Consider the following 17,996-nt stretch of genomic DNA (forward strand, 5'->3'; position numbering starts at 1 on the left):
CCTTGTAGTATAGTTTGAAGTCAGGTAGCGTGATGCCTCCAGCTTTGTTCTTTTGACTTAGGATTGTCTTGGAGATGCGGGCTCTTTTTTGGTTCCATATGAACTTTAAAGCAGTTTTTTCCAATTCTGTGAAGAAACTCATTGGTAGCTTGATGGGGATGGCATTGAATCTATAAATTACCTTGGGCAGTATGGCCATTTTCACGATATTGATTCCTCCTATCCATGAGCATAGTATGTTCTTCCATTTGTCTGTGTCCTCTTTTATTTCACTGAGCAGTGGTTTGTAGTTCTCCTTGAAGAGGTCCTTTACATCCCTTGTAAGTTGGATTCCTAGGTATTTGATTCTCTTTGAAGCAATTGTGAATGGAAGTTCATTCCTGATTTGGCTCTCTGTTTGTCTGTTACTGGTGTATAAGAATGCTTGTGATTTTTGCACATTAATTTTGTATCCTGAGACTTTGCTGAAGTTGCTTATCAGCTTAAGGAGATTTTGGGCTGAGACAATGGGGTTTTCTAAATATACAATCATGTCATCTGCAAACAGGGACAGTTTGACTTCTTCTTTTCCTAACTGAATACCCTTGATTTCTTTCTCTTGCCTCATTGCCCTAGCCAGAACTTCCAACACTATGTTGAATAGGAGTGGTGAGAGAGGGCATCCCTGTCTTGTGCCAGTTTTCAAAGGGAATTTTTCCAGTTTTTGCCCATTCAGTATGATATTGGCTGTGGGTTTGTCATAAATAGCTCTTATTATTTTGAGGTACGTTCCATCAATACCGAATTTATTGAGCATTTTTAGCATGAAGGGCTGTTGAATTTTGTCAAAAGCCTTTTCTGCATCAATTGAGATAATCATGTGGTTCTTGTCTTTGGTTCTGTTTATATGCTGGATTATGTTTATTGATTTGCGAATGTTGAACCAGCCTTGCATCCCAGGGATGAAGCCCACTTGATCATGGTGGATAAGCTTTTTGATGTGTTGCTAAATCCGGTTTGCCAGTATTTTATTGAGGATTTTTGCATCGATGTTCATCAGGGATATTGGTCTAAAATTCTCTTTTTTTGTTGTGTCTCTGCCAGGCTTTGGTATCAGGATGATGTTGGCCTCATAAAATGAGTTAGGGAGGATTCCCTCTTTTTCTATTGATTGGAATAGTTTCAGAAGGAATGGTACCAGCTCCTCCTTGTACCTCTGGTAGAATTCAGCTGTGAATCCATCTGGTCCTGGACTTTTTTTGGTTGGTAGGCTATTAATTATTGCCTCAATTTCAGAGCCTGCTATTGGTCTATTCAGGGATTCAACTTCTTCCTGGTTTAGTCTTGGAATAGTGTAAGTGTCCAGGAAATTATCCATTTCTTCTACATTTTCCAGTTTATTTGCGTAGAGGTGTTGATAGTATTCTCTGATGGTCGTTTGTATTTCTGTGGGGTCGGTGGTGATATCCCCTTTATCATTTTTAATTGCGTCGATTTGATTCTTCTCTCTTTTCTTCTTTATTAGTCTTGCTAATGGTCTGTCAATTTTGTTGATCTTTTCAAAAAACCAACTCCTGGATTCATTGATTTTTTGGAGAGTTTTTTGTGTCTCTATCTCCTTCAGTTCTGCTCTGATCTTAGTTATTTCTTGCCTTCTGCTAGCTTTCGAATGTGTTTGCTCTTGCTTCTCTAGTTCTTTTAATTGTGATGTTAGAGTGTCAATTTTAGATCTTTCCTGCTTTCTCTTGTGGGCATTTAGTGCTATAAATTTCCCTCTACACACTGCTTTAAATGTGTCCCAGAGATTCTGGTATGTTGTATCTTTGTTCTCATTGGTTTCCAAGAACATCTTTATTTCTGCCTTCATTTCGTTATGTACCCAGTAGTCATTCAGGAGCAGGTTGTTCAGTTTCCATGTAGTTGAGCGGTTTTGATTGAGTTTCTTAGTCCTGAGTTCTAGTTTGATTGCACTGTGGTCTGAGAGACAGTTTGTTATACTTTCTGTTCTTGTACATTTGCTGAGGAGTGCTTTACTTCCAATTACGTGGTCGATTTTGGAGTAAGTACGATGTGGTGCTGAGAAGAATGTATATTCTGTTGATTTGGGGTGGAGAGTTCTATAGATGTCTATTAGGTCTGCTTGCTGCAGAGATGAGTTCAATTCCTGGATATCCTTGTTAACTTTCTGTCTCGTTGATCTGTCTAATGTTGACAGTGGAGTGTTGAAGTCTCCCATTATTATTGTATGGGAGTCTAAGTCTCTTTGTAAGTCTCTAAGGACTTGCTTGATGAATCTGGGTGCTCCTGTATTGGGTGCATATATATTTAGGATAGTTAGCTCTTCCTGTTGAATTGATCCCTTTACCATTATGTAATGGCCTTCTTTGTCTCTTTTGATCTTTGATGGTTTAAAGTCTGTTTTTTCAGAGACTAGTATTGCAACCCCCGCTTTTTTTTGTTCTCCATTTGCTTGGTAAATCTTCCTCCATCCCTTTATTTTGAGCCTATGTATGTCTCTGCGTGTGAGATGGGTCTCCTGAATACAGCAGACTGATGGGTCTTGACTCTTTATCCAGTTTGCCAGTCTGTGTCTTTTAATTGGAGCATTTAGTCCATTTACATTTAAGGTTAAGATTGTTATGTGTGAACTTGATCCTGCCATTATGATATTAACTGGTTATTTTGCTCGTTAGTTGATGCAGTTTCTCCCTAGCCTCGATGGTCTTTACATCTTGGCATGTTTATGCAATGGCTGGTACTGGTTGTTCCTTTCCATGTTTAGTGCTTCCTTCAGGGTCTCTTGTAAGGCAGGCCTAGTGGTGACAAAATCTCTAAGCATTTGCTTATCTGTAAAGGATTTTATTTCTCCTTCACTGATGAAACTTAGTTTGGCTGGATATGAAATTCTGGGTTTAAAATTCTTTTCTTTAAGAATGTTGAATATTGGCCCCCACTCTCTTCTGGCTTGGAGAGTTTCTGCCAAGAGATCTGCTGTTAGTCTGATGGGCTTCCCTTTGTGGGTAACCCGACCTTTCTCTCTGGCTGCCCTTAAGATTTTTTCCTTCATTTCAACTTTGGTGAATCTGGCAATTATTTGTCTTGGAGTTGCTCTTCTCGAGGAGTATCTTTGTGGCGTTCTCTGTATTTCCTGGATTTGAATGTTGGCCTGCCCTACTAGGTTGGGGAAGTTCTCCTGGATGATATCCTGAAGAGTGTTTTCCAACTTGGTTCCATTTTCCCCCTCACTTTCAGGCACCCCAATCAGACGTAGATTTGGTCTTTTTACATAATCCCATACTTCTTGCAGGCTTTGTTCATTTCTTTTTCTTCTTTTTTCTTTTGGTTTCTCTTCTCGCTTCATTTCATTCATTTGATCCTCAATCGCAGATACTCTTTCTTCCAGTTGATCGAGTCAGTTACTGAAGCTTGTGCATTTGTCACGTATTTCTCGTGTCATGGTTTTCATCTCTTTCATTTCGTTCATGACCTTCTCTGCATTAATTACTCTAGCCATCAATTCTTCCACTTTTTTTTCAAGATTTTTAGTTTCTTTGCGCTGGGTACGTAATTCCTCCTTTAGCTCTGAGAAATATGATGGACTGAAGCCTTCTTCTCTCATCTCGTCAAAGTCATTCTCCGTCCAGCTTTGATCCGTTGCTGGCGATGAGCTGCGCTCCTTTGCCGGGGGAGATGCGCTCTTATTTTTTGAATTTCCAGCTTTTCTGCCCTGCTTTTTCCCCATCTTTGTGGTTTTATCTGCCTCTGGTCTTTGATGATGGTGATGTACTGATGGGGTTTTGGTGTAGGTGTCCTTCCTGTTTGATAGTTTTCCTTCTAACAGTCAGGACCTTCAGCTGTAGGTCTGTTGGAGATTGCTTGAGGTCCACTCCAGACCTTGTTTGCCTGGGTATCAGCAGCAGAGGCTGCAGAAGATAGAATATTTCTGAACAGCGAGTGTACCTGTCTGATTCTTGCTTTGGAAGCTTCCTCTCAGGTGTGTACTCCACCCTGTGAGGTGTGGGGTGTCAGACTGCCCCTAGTGGGGGATGTCTCCCAGTTAGGCTACTCAGGGGTCAGGGACCCACTTGAGCAGGGAGTCTGTCCCTTCTCAGATCTCAACCTCCGTGTTGGGAGATCCACTGCTCTCTTCAAAGCTGTCAGACAGAGTCGTTTGCGTCTGCAGAGGTTTCGGCTGTGTTTGTTATTGCCCTGTCCCCAGAGGTGGAGTCTACAGAGACAGGCAGGTTTCCTTGAGCTGCTGTGAGCTCCACCCAGTTCGAGCTTCCCAGCAGCTTTGTTTACCTACTTAAGCCTCAGCAATGGCGGGCGCCCCTCCCCCAGCCTCGCTGCTGCCTTGCCGGTAGATCACAGACTGCTGTGCTAGCAATGAGGGAGGCTCCGTGGGTGTGGGACCCTGCCGGCCAGGTGTGGGATATGATCTCCTGGTGTGCCTGTTTGCTTAAAGCGCAGTATTGGGGTGGGAGTTACCCGATTTTCCAGGTGTTGTGTGTCTCAGTTCCCCTGGCTAGGAAAAGGGATTCCCTTCCCCCTTGCGCTTCCCAGGTGAGGCAATGCCTCGCCCTGCTTCAGCTCTCGCTGGTCGGGCTGCAGCAGCTGACCAGCACCGATCGTCCGGCACTCCCCAGTGAGATGAACCCAGTACCTCAGTTGAAAATGCAGAAATCACTGGTCTTCTGTGTCGCTCGCGCTGGGAGTTGGAGACTGGAGCTGTTCCTATTCGGCCATCTTGCTCCGCCCCAGTACTTTCCTCTTTCTGTCCCCCTACTCAAACCCATAGCTGTGCTTACTCTCCTAGGCACACTTTCTTCCTTTCTCTAAAAAATATTTTTAAAGGTGTTTGATGCCAAAAGGTTATACTCTTTGCTGAATTTGTGCACTAACACCTCTCAATTCTGCTTCCTGTGCATTACTGGACCTGCTAATTGTAACTATGACTAAGCTATTACTTTCACATGTTGTTTCCGTTTTCGAGGGCATTTCAATATTTTTCTTTATATATTACAGCTATTAGAAAGAATTAGTTTAGAAAGTGTCAGTGTGTGTGAATAAACTGAATAAAACCATAATTTTTTCTCACTTTTAGTGAGTGACATAAGCTGAAACTTCCTTCTTTTTTTTTTTCTTTAAAACATTAGTTGAGGGCTGGGCGCGGTGGCTCACACCTACAATTCCAGCACTTTGGGAGGCCAAGGTGGGCAGATCACTTGAGGTCAGGAGTTCGAGACCAGCCTAGCCAACATGGTGAAACCCCATCTCTTCTAAAATTACAAAAATTAGCTGGGCATGGTGGTGGGAGCCTGTAATCCCAGCTACTCCAGAGGCTGAGGCAGGAGAATCGCTTGAACCTGGAAGATGGAGGTTGCAGTGAGCCGGGATGGAGCCACTGCACTCCAGCCTAGGCAATAGAGTGAGACTCGATCTCAAAAAAAAAAAAATAATTAATAATAAATAAATAAAGCATTAGTTGAAATCAAGACAGTGCTTCAATAGACACCTCCTTCTTGTATATCTAATATTTCTAAACAGATTGAGAAATTACCTTACTGGGTGGCGATGTTTCCAAGATTCTTACTTTTATTTGTCAACCTTACAATTTTAGCCTTCGATTATCAACCAGGATTTTTAAAAATTATTATTTTTTTCTTTAAAACATTAGTTTAAATCGGGACAGTGCTTCAAAAGGCAGTAAACTCTTCTCCAAAAGAAGATAATTTAATAAGTATACATATTTGTTGATTGCTCTCCATGTTTGATGTTATTTCAAGATAGATTTTCATGGTGATTTGAACTTTAACTGAAGCGGTAAGACCTTACAGAAACCTGATATGCAACATCATTTTCTCTCTTAACCTAGATGAGACAGTAATTGCTTTTATTTATTTGGTTCGCTACCAGTAAGATCCATTAATAGAGAATATGTATTTCATTTACAAGACTGGAGGTTTTTTGTTTAAAGCACTTCATTGAGGTAAATTAAAATACAAAAAGCTGCACAAATTTAATGTATACACTCTGAGTTCAGAAATAAGTATATATCCATGAAACCATCACCACAATCTATGCCATAAACCTGTCCATCGCTTTCAAAAGTTTCCTCCTGCCCTCTTATTTGTTCTTATTATTATGGTGATACAAACACAACATAAAATGTACTCAACTAGCAAATTTTTAAGTATACAATACAGTATTTTTAATGGTAGGTACTATGGTGTACAGTGGATCTCTAAGACCTATTCATCTTGTATTGTCTAAACTTTGTACCCTTTAACTAATACCTCCCTATTTTCTCATCCTCCCAACCCCTGGCAACCACCATTCTATTCTGTGCTTAATTGACTTGTATAGAAATGTACAACCCTAGAGAACTAACACTGTTGGTGGTTGACATATTCTCTGTCCTCGCTGAAGATTATTATCATTAGAAAGTTTAATTACAAATTGTCTACCCTTTCTAAATATTTGCTTTAATGAATTGAAAACATTTTAAACAAAATTCAGTGCCTGAATTTCAAAAATACATGTGTATCTAGAAAGACAAATACTGCATGATCTCACTTATATGAGGAATCTAGAAAAGTTGAACTCAGAAATGGAGAGTCAAATGGTGGTTATCAAGAGCTGGGAGACAGGAGAAGGATGAGGAAAGAGGAGATGTCAGTTAAAGGGTACAAAGTTTTAGTTAGACAGAAGTAATGAACTTTAGTGATCTATTGCAGAGAATGGTGACTATAATTGGTAGTAATGTTTTGCATATTTCAAAATTACTAAAAGTAGATCTTAAATGTTCTCACTACGAAAAATAATGAATATTTCAGGTTATGGATATGATAATTAGCTTGATTTAAGCATTTCGGAATGTAAATATATATCAAAACGTCATATTATAACCCATACATATATGCAATTATTTTTCAATTAAAAGTAAAATAAATTTTTAAAAATACATGTGAGCTTATTTTGTGAGAAACCCAGGGGAGAGATGTAAACTCTGCTTCATCCTATCTCAGCTGTTCTCCTAAGAGGACCAAGTCTGGTGTTCAAATTGTTTTAACTTATTTTGTATTGTTTAACTTACTGTTTTAACTTATTGTTTAACTTATTGTTTTAACTTATTTTGTATTACCATTTTCATCTTCATCACTCTTTCCCTGAGCACTAGCCTTTCAGGGCTCCCAGTATTTATTTATGGCAAAAGTTTGGAGACAATAATAACTCAGGTATAAATTGGATAATAAGAAAATAAAACATGGCCGGGCGCGGTGGCTCAAGCCTGTAATCCCAGCACTTTGGGAGGCCGAGACGGGCGGATCATGAGGTCAGGAGATCGAGACCATCCTGGGTAACACAGTGAAACCCCGTCTCTACTAAAAATACAAAAACTTAGCCGGGCGAGGTGGCAGGCGCCTATCGTCCCAGCTACTCGGGAGGCTGAGGCAGGAGAATGGCGTGAACCCGGGAGGCGGAGCTTGCAGTGAGCTGAGATCCGGCCACTGCACTCCAGCCTGGGTGACAGAGCGAGACTCCGTCTCAAAAAAAAAAAAAAAAAAAGAAAATAAAACAGTGACTACTAGCCCATAATGTTGAATGTACACAACACTTATAGAATCTTAAAAAACCTCAAATAAAGCCACTCAGTGACCTTATCTAGAATAAGATAGAGACAAGAGCACTCTGCAAACACAAAAGGAACTAGACGTCTCCTTTTTGTTACAGACGTGACTGACTGCTGCTTATTTTATTTTATTTTATTTTATTTTATTTTTACCAATGTTAGCTGCAGTCCAGCTTTAAACCTCTCATCTCCTAGAAATATATCATATACTTGTATATGATATCCAATGACTTAACTATCCCTGTTAATGACATCATATCCAGAATAGGACGCTGATCTCTTGAACCCTCCTGAGAGCAAAGCACAAGCTCCAATCCTATACGGAGTTCCTCCCAACTCCTGTTTCTGAAGGACTCCTCGGATTTCCTGGAATATGGTCCCATTGGCTGCAGCAAGCATGATAAACCTCATCTCATTTTTCTACAGGTGTGTTCCTGGTGATATGTGGTCAGTAAGTATCTTTTATATATTAGTTTATTATTTCTTTACTTTAGAGCATATGTTCACTGAAATGTAGAAGGAAAATGTAACTTATATCCTCTACTGTGAAGTATTGTGGCAAACTGTGCATAAGCATTCCCATTAACAAATACATTAAGCTAAATATTTAAAGAGTAGATGTTATAACAGATCCTTATTATAAAGATATCCTTTATGGATTTTATTAGAGAAATTGGTTAGGGTGTCAGAATAGGCTGAGCACACATGTTTCTCATTTAAAATACAAACCCACGCTGTCTAAATTTACACTGTCCAAACATCTACAGGAAAAGATTAGGATCAGATATTATATTGGAGCCCCCTGAATGGGACGCTGGAGAATGAAAAACAACATAATGTGATGTGTTTTTTGGCATTTTTTTCACTTTCAGTATCTGCAGTTGAATCATATCTGTTACAAACACAAAGAGAAATATGCTATGTTACTAACCACGGTGTTCTGAATGGACAATTATTTAGATGGATCATGAGTGAAAGGGGGATTGGAGTAGATAAGAAATATTTTGATGTTGCACTTACGTGTCAGAAACTATAAAGACACTGTCTCATTCAGGTCATATAAAATCTGAGAAAGAAGGCATCACTATCCCGTTTTACAGTAAGAAGTAGTAAGAAGCTTCTCAGCTTCAGAAGTTCTTGTACCTGCCATTGCACAGTTAGCTTATTAAGGGCTTACAACCTCTCCAGTGTTTCAGATTGTGGCTGGAATGTAAACCAAAGGTCATGGAAGTATGAGCACTTTCAGGGTTGAACCTTAAACCTTGAAGTCTAAGAATAATGCTCTTAAAACAAGATAAAGGTGAAAAAAGGGAGTACTTTGTGAAAATTACATATGAGGATGACTAAAATAAATATGCTAAAATGTAATTAGGAGAAAGAAGTGGCTCAGTTTCAGTTATCTGTTACCAATTTTTGTTCCTCATGTTTTATCTGTATATAAGAGAGCATTCCTGAAAAGGCATAAAGTATTTTAATGCAAAGTTACAGTTTGGTCACAGACTAGTTTTACAAACTAGTAATTTGTACTTCTCTATTTCCTATCTCAGAATTCTGATTTCCTATCTGAGAATTCTTCTCTTTCTTGAATTATTGGCATCAGAGATACCCTTGCATATTAGAGGAATATGTTCCTACCCAAAAAGGTGGAATAGTGCCTTGAATTTCCCAGCAGAAATATCACAATGTCAAGACAATTAGTAGGCATGATACACCCAATATTCATGCAAGAGAGACATGCAGGGAGCAGCTACTGGTCTTTCATTAAGTTCTGTGCTTCCAACTGGCCCAACACTCACAGCTATCACCCCCCAGATCCCATCACATCATAAGTCACAGCTCCTCTATCTCTGCATTTACCTAACTCCTATTTCTAATGAATAAGTTCTTAGCCTTTAATATGCCTCCCACTGTTTTTGCTGCTGCTCTAAAAATATGCCTTTCTTCTGTCTCTGTCTCTTTGTATTCTACACATTTGTAAATTTACATTATACTGCTGAGTGGGAGACGTTTTTGTCTACTTTCAATACTACAGGTCTTTTATCTTTTGATCTCTGCCCGTAGAGCTGTGGCACTGGGCTAAATCCTTTTATTCCAATATACACTGAAATTCAGTGCTTGTGTGTGTCAACTACATTAGGCTAGATTATGCTACAGTAACAAAAACTCGTTCCTCGTTGCAGAAAACCACAAATATTTATTTCTCACTTTTGCTACACTGCCTGCTATATGATTTTGTTACATACTTGCGACATGTTTTGCTACATTTCTGTTGGCCTGGAGGCTCTGTCTGTGACTAAATAACCCAAGGTGATGGTTTAGTCATATTTTCAGATGTGATCAGTTACTGTAGCATGGGGAATAATATGACATAACTTACTTCCTCTCACATACCATTGGCCAAAATTACCCCACCAATCAAATGGAGCAGAGCAATGCAATCCTACCTTGTTCTGTGAGGCGGAGAGCTGGAAATAGTTGGCAAACGGCATTAATGGCTACTACATGAAGCGTGCATAAAGGAAAACATTAACAAATTTGAATTGCCTACTGTTATCTTTCTCATGAAAGTGTTCTATTGGGTCCCGGTAAGGAAAGAAGAATTAATATTGACTGAATACTATGTTCTATGTCTTGTGCTTGGTTCATTCTTTCAGATCTTAGTAAATTTAATATCATTCCATTAGAATAAATTATTTCGAAAATCAGAGAGAAATACACTCAACATTATAGAAGTAGCAAAAATGTGTGCAAAGCCCACAGTGTCTTCAAGCTTCCACTTTATTGTTGTATTGCAAGTATAGTCCCATTCTCCATTATCCCCACTGCCTTGGTTTGTCTGTTTCTCCTCTGACATCTTTCTTTAATCCTTAACATTAAATCCCCCAATTGCAGCAATTGGGCCACTTTGCCCCCTAATTCGTCTTCTTTATGGGAGTATCAGGATGAGATTCAAAGAGCCATAGACTAGTCATTAAGTGGCTCAATATCAAACAATCCATAATATTATATTGACCATTTCCTTCTCTTTCAGGGTCATTGCTTTATTTTTAAATTCGAGTTATGTCATTTATTCTTTCTGGCTATTTTGTGTCTAATTGTTCTCTATACCTAAATCCCTGATTGGGTGTTTCTAATTGTCTCAATCTCTTTAAAATGGGAGATATCTATTTCACAACCCCATTCCCTGTACCCTGACCCTGCTTTTCAGGATGCTGACTGCCCAAATGCTGTGCCCTGTTACCTTGATTTGACTACTGTCCTCACTCCTGGCTCTATTCCTGTTGATTCCTGTGCTCTCAAATCCTGAAGGTCCCTAGACTGCTTTGTTCACTAATGGCATTAGGAAATATTTCCAAACACAGAAATCTATGCAGGATCAGCAGGGAGTTCTTTGTCACTATTAGGTGACTAATTGCTCCACAAATGATCATTATCATGCAAGTTCATAAAATAACAAACCATCACATGCTTCTCCATTGATCTATTAATGTGATAAATTATAATTATTGCTTATAGAACATTAAACTAGCCTAACATTTAAATAAATCTTGTGTGTTTATGCTTTGATTATTTAATTCATTATAGTACTCAGTTTGTGAGTTTTCCCCTCTTCAGTTTTCCCCCACATAAATGGAAAATAATATATTTTTCTTTCTGTAGTCTCTGTGAAGTTTAGAATGCTTTTGTCCTATGTCTACATAGAAAGAGAAAAGCTGGGCAGAAAAAGCAAATGGAATAGAATGAGCTCATGAAGTGGCTCTTGCTCTGATTGCTCTGGCTTGAGGAAACACAGAGAGAGCAGGAAAGGAAGTGCACCAAAGCGACCACTACTTCGAAAATTTCTCCTAAAAATCAGTCAGAAAGAAAAACACTATGCGCTAGCAGTGGCAGATAGTATGTCCTTAAACCCAACACGCTGTAGAATTTCTTATAAGATTTAGGGACAGAGTAAAGAAAAATGCAAAGGAAGAGCTTTGGATGCCCCTAAAACTTTATCTCCATACAGTTATCTAGGAAAGTAGGTACAGTTCAGACCCCAGAATATTGTAAAGCCATGAATATCACACTACAGTCACATCTTAGAGGTCCACGTCTGCTAGCTGTTTTAAGCCTTAGCACTCCCAGGGAATGAATTTCAAATTGATTTCTCAGGACTCAATTGGGTAGCAAAAGTATTAGTAGCTTTCTCACTGTCATGATTCTACACTGTACAAGTTACTTGGGTTAACTGCTGAAAGAGTAAATACAAAATGTTTAATGACTCAGACACAATATGTGTTTATTTTTGTTTATGGAAAAAATCCAGGACAGTTCAATGTAATTCTTCCCAAATTTTCTACTTGAAAATTGAATGGGTTTTCTTGTTGTCTTAGGCAATGACCAACAGCATGTTCTAATTTCAGTCTGCACCGTATTAATAACTTGCTGCACTCTAACATGGACAGATTGAGAACTTATTCCCAGAGACTCAAAACACCAACCCCACTATTTTTGGTATCAGGGACATGGTATTTTGGAAAATGCTGGTAAAGTTAATACAAGTTTTAAAGGATGTGACTTCTCTCTGCCTCAGCACATGGGCATTTGTCAGACTTTAATAGTATTGCAATATAATGATAAGTATGTAAAATATTATGGAATGTACAATTTATATGCTATCTATTTGGTGGAATTTATAGATTAGATTTCACTGGGTAAATGAGACAGAAATACTCTGTAGGAATAAAAATGTGTGCTGTATCACAGGGGTTAGCTCAAATGGGGCATAAAGAATGAGTGATTTTTCATTTATTACTGGATTAGTGAGACTAAATAAGTTGCAGAACTCAGCCCCATTTGAGTACATGCATACTCATTCTACCTGATTGCTCTTTTCCCATAAGTAAGAGAGGTTTGATATGGAAATAACTGGAAATTGTACTGGCATGTTATTTTGCAAGCAATATCCTATTGATGTGGGCTGATGTAAGGAAGAAAGAATAGCACAGAAGTGTGAAGGTGACTCATAACGCCATGTTCATATTATTTTCTATAAATAAGAAAGATAGCATGCATCATCATCAGTACAGCTGAAGGAATCAGTTTTTTACCCTAGTACCAAGCTATATTATTTCACATTTATACTATTGTTATGAATATGAACATTGAAGGCTCCAGTGGAGAGTCAAAACGATTTTGAGGATATGCATTTTCTCCCATTCAAGACATTCAATTTTTCTTCCTTTAATGGCTGTTGATGCTAAAATACAAAATGCAGCTTGATAAATATCTAACTTACTAAAATGTAATTCCACTTTGCAGAAAGATTTGGATGGTACAACTTATTTTTAATATTATATTTCCTTCAGGAGTGAAAAGAAATGCTGGTATTGCATAATGTTTCATTTCCTATTATATATATATTCAGTGAATTTATCATCTCGCCATGAATATAAAATTCAAGCAACAAAATGGAATGACTGAAGACGTTGCATTTTTTAAATCTCTTCCCTAATTTTCTGGGATTGAGGTGGCATCACAACTTGGCAACCTGCCATTAGAGCAAGACTTTTGTCAGCAAGAATCCTTGTTTAGGATTATGTTGGACAATGAACATGCAGATTATAGGTAAAGACAGGAAGAATGACACTTCCCCTGTATTTTCCCTTTTCTTCAACCTTTAGGAAATATTTTCTTTTCTTGCCTTGGCTGTTGTCATTGCCTCTTGGAGTCCTTACTTTCATCTGACCAAATTATTTCACTGTGTTTTTCATACAGCAACTGGGGTAAAGTTGAAAAAAGAAGAAAAACTAGGCAACAACTGCTTAAAATGTTTGAATTGCTTTCCAGTTTACTCTGAAAAAAGAAATATCGTTCTTCTTATTTTGGCCTGAAAACGACAAGTTCTTCTATCCACCTGCTCTCCAACTTTTTCCAGCAGTATTTTTTCCATCACTCATTATTTAGGTGACCATACATTCCAACTTATCTATATGGCCCCAATTTACTTTTGCTGTACAAGAATTCCTTCCAGTTTATTATTTGCCCTGTTGATAATTTATTATGATAATATTTATTTTGATACTCCAACTGTCACTCATTCATGCTTCTGTGTCCTTTTGAAAAGTCCCAACTATTTTATGAGCACTTCCTTGCTATTTATTCAATCTGTTACAAGGTACTTTTATTAATAGTCATACAGAAATAGTTCAGTACCTATTTGGTTAACCTTCCATTGTACTTCCTTCTTCTGCTGTTATCTTATCTCATCTGGTACTATGTGACATAGATGTGCAGTTAAAATAGTCCTCACATCACATGTGGTTAAATCTGACCAAAAAAAAAAAAAAAAAAAAAAAAAAAAAAAAAAAAAACCAGCAGGATCCTGTCTCTTTTCCTGATTATTTTAGTTTCAAAGTCACTAAGACTTCCCTTTTCAGAACAGCATGCACGGCTCCCACCGACAACGTGAAGGGAACTTAAACTGGGTAGTAGTAACAGCTAATTGTTTGCCATTTACAAATGTGGTGTGAGACAGATTGTTTTTGAAACTTATTTTTAATTTTTTTATTTATTTAATGAAGCCTAATTTATTTACTTTATTTAATTTTTGTTTTTATTTTAAGTTCCAGGGCACATGTACAGGATGTGCAGGTTAACATGGTGGTACTGCCTATCATTTGGATTCTTTGTTCCATGTTGTGACTTGAGCACTAGGCAGCCATTTGGCATTTCAATAGAAAACTTGAAAATTATTGGTTAAATATATGTAAATTATGTATAGAAATTAGAGATTAGCGATCTTGCTATAGAGCATATAAAAGGTAGTCAGAATATTATTGCTATATTGATTTTATAATTTACTGTATGTGATAAATGTACAATTATTCACGTTGTTGGCAACGTTCTTTTTAAACTTTTTTTGCAATAAACCCTTAAGATAGCAATATGTTGAAAAAGAAGAAGAAAGTTTTATTAAAACTTTTCTCACTGATAAAGAAGTTTTAAGCTGATTTTGTGCATGAGTAATTAGCACAAAATACTCATAGACAATAAATATCTATGTAGATAATATCACTAAGCACATGCAATCAAGACACAATCTTTTGAAGAACATCATTTTGAGAAGAGAATGCCTAAAGATGATGATTTAATATGTACAGTTGCAGAGGTATGATGAAATAACACTAAAGGTGACTTTTCTTAGACTAAATAACTGCTGATGTAAATGAATTTCACTAATTTCAATTGTCACTTTTCTTGGGCATGTACATAAAAATTGCTGTTAATGTGTTGGCTCCATTAGCAAAAGAAACTGATGTGCAGTTAAAGAATGACAGTTTTATATTATCAGCTTCAGACACTTCGAAAGGAAATTTCATTGATTTACAACCAATAATTGTTCGATTTTGTCATCTAATTAATAAAATCAAAGTAAAACCTTTGCAAATTCAATCTGTCAAGGGTGAAACATCTGACATTATGAATGCTCTTATACATTCAATTTAAGGTTTAATATTGCATATAGAATTACTATTGGAAAGCACAAATGTAATGGAGCACTGTGTTGTGGTGAAAACAATGTTTAAGAAATCTACTAAACACAAATCATGGTACAGACATAATTTATATTCAATAAATCCAAATAAAAACTGTGTATGTCAAAATTTGCATATGTAGTAACCAAATTAGAAAACGTGCTGAAATTAATGTTGATTACAACATAGATCTTCAATTTGGCTGTATATGTCCTCTTTCTTTGCTGTCTGTCTTCAATTGGATTTTAGAAATGTTTGATCTGCTGAAAAACTATTTTGTAAATTATTCTGTGCCCTATACTTTTATTCAACTTTTTAAACAATTCCTCTTATATTTTGGTTTTATATGGTTCATATTTAGTTTTAAATTGTTATTTAAAAAGTTAATTTTAAGCAGAGCCATAATTCATCATCTTTTCAAGATTTTATTGAATAGCAATCATAGGAATCAAGATTTTCAAACCAGTAAACTTTAATAATCATCTCTAGAGAACTTAGTGAAAATTAAAAATATTAAGACAAGTCAAGAGTATAGAAGATTTAATTTTAACACTTGATAATTGTACTTTGGAAATTTTTTGCCTTTATTATAAGGATATTTTGATGGAGCTTCTTTTTTATGCAAATTTATGGGTTACATGTGCAATTTTGTTACATGTATAGATTGTGTAGTGGTCAATTCAGGGCTTATAGGGTACCCATCACGTGAATAATGTATATTGTGCCCATTAACCAATTTTTTTGTCATCCATTCTCCTCCCAATCCCTCACCTTTCTGAGTCTCCAATGTCTATCATTCCAATGTGTTTATGTGTACACATTATTTAGCTTTCATGTATACATAAGAACATGTGATATTTGACTTTCTGCTTCCAAGTTATTTCACTTGTGACAATGGCCTCTAGTTCCATCCCTGATGCTGCAAAATACAAAATTTCTTTCTCTTTTATGGTTGAATAGTATGCCATTGTGTAAATATACCACATTTTCTTTATCCATTCCTCCATCAATGGACACTTAGGTTGATTCCATATCTTTGCTATTGTAAATAGTGCTGCAATACGCATACTAGGGCAGGTATTGTATTGATCTCTTTTCCTTTGGATAGATAACTGTATGGGATTGCTGGGCCGAAAAGTAGTTCTATTTTTAGTTCTTTGAGAAATCTCCATACTGTTCTCCATAGAGGTTGTATTAATTTACCTTCCCGCCAGTCATGTATAAGAGTTCCTTTTTGTTTGCAAATTTGCCAACATCTGTTATGTTTTGTTTGTTATTTTAAAATAATAGCCATTTTGACTTGTGTAAGATGATACCTCATTGTGGTTTTATTTTGCATTTCTATGATGATTCGTGGTATTGAGCATCTTTTCATAAACCTGTTGTCCATTTTTATGTCTTCCTTTGTCTTTTTAACAACAGTTTCCTTTCACTAAAAAGTGCCCACCTTTAATGGGATTATCTCTTTTTTGCTGTTGAGTTGTTTGAGTTCCTTGTAAATTCTGGATATTGGTCTTCTGTCAGATGCATAATTTAAAAATATTTTTCTCCCTTTCTACAGGTTGTCTTTTCACTCTGTTGATTAATATTTTCTGCTTTTTAGACGCTTTTCAGTGTAATTAAGTCCCATTTTTCTACTTTTATTTTTGTTGCTTGTGCTTTTGAAGTCTTAGTCACAAATTCTTTTCCTAACCCAATGTCCAGAAAATTTTTTCCTGTTTTTTTTTTTCTAGTACTTGTATAATTTTGAGTCTTATGTCTGTCTTTAATTCCATCTTTTTTTTTTTTTTTTTTTTTTGAGACGGAGTCTCGCTCTGTAGCCCAGGCTAGAGTACAGTGGCCGGATCTCAGCTCACTGCAAGCTCCGCCTCCCAGGTTTACGCCATTCTCCTGCCTCAGCCTCCCGAGTAGCTGGGACTACAGGCGCCCGCCACCTCGCCCGGCTAGTTTTTTGTATTTTTTAGTAGAGACGGGGTTTCACGGTGTTCGCCAGGATGGTCTCGATCTCCTGACCTCGTGATCCACCCGTCTCGGCCTCCCAAAGCGCTGGGATTACAGGCTTGAGCCACCGCGCCCGGCCTTTAATTCCATCTTGAGCTAATATTTTAATATGGTGAGAGATAGATATGCAGTTTCATTCTTCTGTATATGTCAATCCAATTTATCCAGTACTATTTATTGAAAAAGGGGTCCTTTCTCCCATGTATGTTCTTGTCAGCTTTTGTAAAAGATTAATTGTTTTTAAATATGTGGCTTTATTTCTGGGTTCTGTATTTTGTTCCATTGATCTATATATCTAGTTTTGCCTCTAAGTTAGCCTGGTCTCCAGGTCTATGTTTCTCACCACTATCCATCACCTTGTCTTGACAGAGCCACAAGTTAGGAAAATATGTTGAAAGAATAGGGAGCTTTATTTTATATAGCTTGTTTATTCTCAGCTGTGGAGTCAATTTAGTCTCCTAAGCAAAGGGTAGGTTCTGACATGTGTTTCTTAATGAAAATTTACATCCATTATTAATTTTCCCTATGGCAAGTAGCTTACATTGTATTTTGTGATATGGCTCTCCATTAGGCAGAAGACTTTGCTTTTAATGTTTATAATATCACCTTATTGTCTATGTGATAATACACAAGCCACTTAATATATCTACATGTTACATCCCCCTTCTGTAATATGGACATTTGGTGAGCATCAGATAAAATAATATATGTGAATATATTTTAAAAATATAAAGCAGAACCTTTTGTGTGGCTGCATTAGATGTAAGATCTAATACTATATTGTTTTTGGTCTGACAGTTACCAAAAAAATCTCATCTCAGAATTTTGACTATTAGGTAAATGTGTACCCTTTAGATCCTGCCTTC

This window comes from Macaca mulatta, chromosome X (assembly GCF_049350105.2).
Source record: "Macaca mulatta isolate MMU2019108-1 chromosome X, T2T-MMU8v2.0, whole genome shotgun sequence".
In the NCBI taxonomy this organism is placed as follows: Eukaryota; Metazoa; Chordata; class Mammalia; order Primates; family Cercopithecidae; genus Macaca; species Macaca mulatta.